Source organism: Alligator mississippiensis, chromosome 11 (assembly GCF_030867095.1).
Source record: "Alligator mississippiensis isolate rAllMis1 chromosome 11, rAllMis1, whole genome shotgun sequence".
NCBI classification, from domain to species: Eukaryota; Metazoa; Chordata; order Crocodylia; family Alligatoridae; genus Alligator; species Alligator mississippiensis.
The window spans coordinates 51,111,379-51,116,894 of NC_081834.1; positions in this window are offsets into that span (position 1 = coordinate 51,111,379).

The following is a 5,516-nucleotide window of genomic DNA, read 5'->3' on the forward strand; positions in this document are numbered from 1 at the left end:
TGTGTGTGCAGGGTCCTGCCCCCAGACTGGGACCTCCTCAGTGCAGGGACGGGGTTTCTGAGGGTGCCTGGACACGCTGTTGACTTAGTCTAGCTAAATATATTCTTTGGGTTTTTTACTCTTGCAATGTACCGCGATGACTCCCATGACTATTTTGCAGACAATGGGTTTAGCACTCGAAATTCGTTACTGTGCTATTACAAGTAAAAGATGCCAGAGAGCACCTCAGACCAGTTTTACCCTCCTGACCCTCAACTGCTAAGGTACAGCAGGGGGCAGTCGTGGACTGTAACCTGTGATTGGTTTAGCTTTTTTAGTGCTGAGACTGCTCCCACTGCCCCAATTTTCTTCCGATCAGCGATGCATATTTGGGTGCTCTCCCTGAGAAGTGTACTAGCTTGGTCAATTTTGGGGACATGGGGGCTTGGTGTGAGACTGATTTAGCTTTTGGTTGCAGTACCAAAAATCCCACTCCTGCACAGAGGCCAGCATGAGCCCCCACACCCAACCCTCTTCTCCCTGCTCCCTGCACCAGCTTCAGCCCAATGTGCACACACACAGGCACGTGCAGTCTACTCTCACTGTCTGCACATGGACACACACACAGACCCACAGGCACACACACACACACACACACAAACACACACACACAGTTTCCCCTCTCAGGACTGCCCCCCGCTCCCCCAGTCTCAGTCACATGGAGGCAGTCCCTGTCTCTGTCCCACCTGGCCCCGTCCCACTGCCCTGCGGGCGCTGCTCCCGCCTGTCCCGTAGAGCTGGGCAGATGTCAAGGGCCTGCTGGACTGAGCTGGGCTAGGCTGGGCTGGGCTGGGTTGGGCTGACAGCTGGGCTGGCAGCACTGTGCCGTGTCTCTGTGGGCAGGCGGGAGGCAGCTCTGAGGGGTGGAGGCTAAGATGAATTTAAGGGGGCTACAGCCCCCAAGGCCCTTCCCATGCCACCACCCACACCACCCAGGCCATCCCAGCCCATCCCCATATATCCCCACCCCACAGGTGGGGCACGGCTCCCTGCCTGGCTCGGCCCCCTCCCTCCCAGGTGCAGTGCCACCTGCCCTGTCCCACCCGCCACTCCCCAGCTCCCCCAGGCACAGTGCAGCTCTCTGGACCTGACCCTTGCCTTGCAGGCCCCTCCCGTAGCCCCATTGCAGGAGCAGGGCCCCACACACACTTCCAGCTCCCAAGGGAGGGGATGCGAAAGCCACAGTTTTAAACCTGACACCAAAAACCGGTGCAGACCTTCGAACTGCGGCTTTCTCTTCTCTGCTGATGATGATCCCGATGTTGCACACTCGGGCCTGGGCAGCCAATCATCAGCTGCCCTCTGGGCCATGCAGGCGCAGTTGCTTGAAACGGTTATGGACAGACAGACATCCAGACAGACACCGCCAGGCTCAGCCCTTTATTATATTAGAGTTATAGAAGAGAATCTGTAGACATTGCTAAGGATTTCCATGTGGATGCTGATTGTAGTGGGCGTCTAGGGGGAAGGTTTACACCATAGCTTATTGGGCACCTTTACATTGGTAGCACTGAGAATAGTGCATCTGGAGGGACTGTGCTGTCAGGTCCAAATGATGGCCAAGCCTCTTCTAACTACAAGAGGAGAAGCCCACTGTGGTTTAGGGATGAAGGGGAGGAGGATACAGAGCAGACATAGGTGGGGAACGAGCATAGTGCAAGGTTTCAGGTTCCTGTGCCACAAGTATGAGTTGACCCAACCCTGGGGTGCAAATAAAATTGCGGGTCAACAGGCAGTCAGAAGTACTGATGCATGAAGGGTGTCTGGAGTCCTTCTCAGTTTGTACTGTATGCATGTACCTTTCTGGAGGTTTATTACCTATGCGTACATGGGAAATGGGGGTGAGGGGGCTTCAGCATTTCATGTAACTGCATATTCAATTTTGTTTTTAAATGTAGTGGTGGGTAGGGGGCAATGCAGCCTCATGTGCTCTGACCTTCAGTTATGAGCTCAGAGTACCTTTCTATCTTTCATGTCTCTGTTACACACTAGACATGGGACAGGGTGCGTGGGGTGGGGAATGGGAACAGGCAATACATGGGTAATTCTCTTCTATCTCTTAGTAACTCTTACTATTGCTCATTTAACTGTCACTGAAATAAAGTTGAAGAAAGGATTTCACAACATGTGCTGCACTGGTTAATTTGAAAGAAGCCAAAGTGTACACTGCCCCACTCTTCCCTGCAGCGCCATGGCCCCTATCACCACACACAAAGGGCAGAGGCAGGCGGCAGGGAAACAGTTAAAGCATGTGTTTATTGAGCACAGCCTAGGTAAATGGCTTGGCCCAGGGGGTCCCCATCAAACACGCAGGATAGCATCAATGCCTGCAGCTATCTCATCCTCTGTCGAGGATGGGGAGTATGTGTATCTGTGACCCAAATATGAATCCAGGCATCCACAGATATTTTGGGGAAGCCCCAGCTTGCCACCTGCACCGTCATAGCTCAGGGTCCCCATCCAGGACTGCAGGTGTGCCTCGGGCACCATCATGATCAGCAGGAGGAGGGCATACGCACTGGGGCTGCCCTCTGACTGTTGAAACAAGTCATCCCAAACCCTGCAAAGAGACAGAGGGGTCATGTGTGTGGCGGGGGAGAGGGGATTGTTGTCTGCCATGCAAGCCTCATCCACTTTTATGCAAGGCAAGAGGCCGGCATTTTCCTGGCCAGGTTCTGATATGGATGGATGATTGTCCCCACAAATCGCAAACTGACCACCTTTCCTATACTGCTTTGCGATGTTCGAGTGGTCTGAGGCTCAGGACAGCTGCGGTGCCCCTTATGTACCTTCTTAGCTGTGCAATGTAGTGACAGACAGCGGTGGGAGAGGTTCGTGCTGACCAGCCACAACTGAAATGCAAGAATGGGGCCTGGGAAGAGCTGAAGGGCAATGGAAAATGTTCTTCTTTTTGGCTCAATTAAAAGAAGTCAAATGTTATGCCCATGCAATCATAGTACACAACAGTCCTCTCATCCCATGAATGCCAAGATGTTTATTTGCTGCTTTTATAAGAAATTACTGCACAGCCACAGTTGCGATCAATGCAAAGGTTAACTTTATTGTAAATGAGCAGTAAAAGTGACAGAAACTAGAACAGGAATTCAATGAAGTAGGAGTGAGCTAGGGTTACCATACGTCCGGGTTTTCCCAGAAACGTCCTCTTTTGGATTCTCCAATCTCCATTGAGGAGGATTTGTAAAATATCAGCAAATGTCCCAGATTTTGCCCTGCTTCGGCTTTCCTGCCCTTCTCATGCGTGCCAGCTTCAGGCAAGACACTTGGTTTTCCTACCTGGCTGGGCGGGCAGCTGCTCGCCCAGCCCGTCCCCAGCCCCTCCTCCTCCCTCCCAGCTACAAGGAGTGAGGCTCTTCCTCCTCCTCCTCGGCTTGGGATCACTACTGAGACCATGGGGGAGGGAAACACCATGTATCTGGGTCCAAGAAGGCAGTTTTCCTTAAGCATTCCCGGGGATAACTGTTCTTCTGGTCTGGCTTAGTACCCGCAGAGGTGTTGGGGCTTAATGCCCATTTTATGGAAATGGGAGGCTCCTCCCCAGCCTGCTCCTGCAGCCACATGGCCGAGGGCAGGCAAAACTTTGGGGCATCTGAAGCCCAAGCCTTCATGCTTGGGCCTGCATGTAGGAAACCTGCCAAAAGACAGGGCTGGAGCCACAGCAACCGCGCTCAGGCTGAGACAGGGGCTGGACAGTGTCTCCCCGCACTGCATGGGGGGGCTGTGACAATATGGTACCGACGGGGGCAGAGTGCGGCCACGGTGCCTCAGCACCTGCGTATGCTGGGTGAGATGAGATGGGCAAGGACGCTCTCTGCTTCCTCCCCAGCTTTCCTTCCCTCCCCAAACCCCTCCTCATGATATCCCTCTTGCCAGCCCCATTTTTATTACCTTTTTGAAACTTGGCCAAGACTGGGCCTCGTACCATGCTCCCGTCCCTACCCACAGCCTGGGTGAGAGGCCGCAGCAACTGGGTGCGCTGGGTGGGGTGAGATGGGCAGGGGCACTCTCTGCGTCCTCCCCGGCTCTCCTTCCCCAAACCCAGCTTACAATGTCCCTCTTGCCAGCCCCATTTTTATTACCTTTTTGAAACTTGCCCAAGACTGTGCCTCGTGCCATGCTCCCTCCTCTACCCACAGCCTGGGTGAGAGGCACTGACTTAAAATAGAGGGACCCGGGCAGTGACCCTGGCTGCTTGACTTCAAAACCAGCCCTGCTCCGAGATCGGCTGTTTTTGTATGAAGGTGGATGCAGTTCTCCAGCCCCTTCCCCGTGACAAGGCCAGGCAGACAAGGTCACACACAGGAAGGATCTTGCTTCTTTGCTGCCCTGCCCTGGTCCCTGCCAGCAGGGTGGGTGTGGGGGGTGCCCCTGCCTGCCCTGTCTCACAGCGATGCCTGAGGGCCTGGGCCAGGGCTCCTGGGGGTGAACACGCCTGCCCTGCTCTAGGGGATGGAGGGAAAGAGCGGCCGGCCGGGCGAGAGGGGCATCCTGGGGCCAGGTTCAGCCCAGGCAGTGTGAGCAGGGACCTCACATCAAAGTGGGACTTCCTTCAGCCACCGTCTCTGCCCAGTCTGACCACCTTTTTAAAATGCAAAGGCAGGACAGGGCTGGGCAGGGTGTGGGTGTGAGTGGGGACTCCTCCCACACTCCCCCCATGGCGCACAGCCCTGGCAGGCAGCAGGGACGCAGCAGCAGGGACGCAGCAGCAGGGGGGTGCTGTGCTCCACGACGGTGCTGGGCTCCGGGCTCCTGGCTCTGGGCAGTGCTGTGAGGAGCAGCCCCGGCCTGGCCGTTTGCTTCCCTGGCGCTCCCCGCACTCCCGGGGCACAGCGGGGAAGCCCCAGGGACTGGAGCGTGCTGGGGGGGGAAGCAGGGGCTCCAGTGCCTGGGGCTTTCCCCACATCCCCTTCCCCTCCACAGACTTAACAGCTGGGCACTCTCCACACACGCCGGAAGGAAAATCCCGAGATGTGAGGGTTGGATCCTGAGATCCCGAGTTAGGGTTAATCCGACTTGGAAGCGGGGAGTCTCGTGACTGTTTCACGATAGCTGGCATTCGGTGGTTGGGTCCCACGAGCTTGACTCCACTACAGGAAGCCAAACACGTGCTCCAGAGCGTTACAGGCCCAGAGCTCGGGGCTGCCCGAGCTGCTCCCACTGAACAGCTGCCGGAGGTGCAGCTCCCTGCCATGGGACTGCCCCAGAGCCACAAACCCTGGAGCTCATCCCAGGGCACCCAGGCTCCCAGTCCCGGCTCTGCAGCAGGAGTCTGGCAGCACTTGGTAGGGGTGGGCTGGGCTGAGTGCCTGCAGGGATGGGCTGTGGGCTGACCTGGGATGAACTCCCTTGCCCTGCCCATGGACAGCAGAAGGTCTCGGCTCATCCAAGCTGTTTTTGCTATGAGTCTAAAGCACCTGCTTTCGTTTCGCTCCCCAATAGGGGCAGGATGCAGCCTCTGC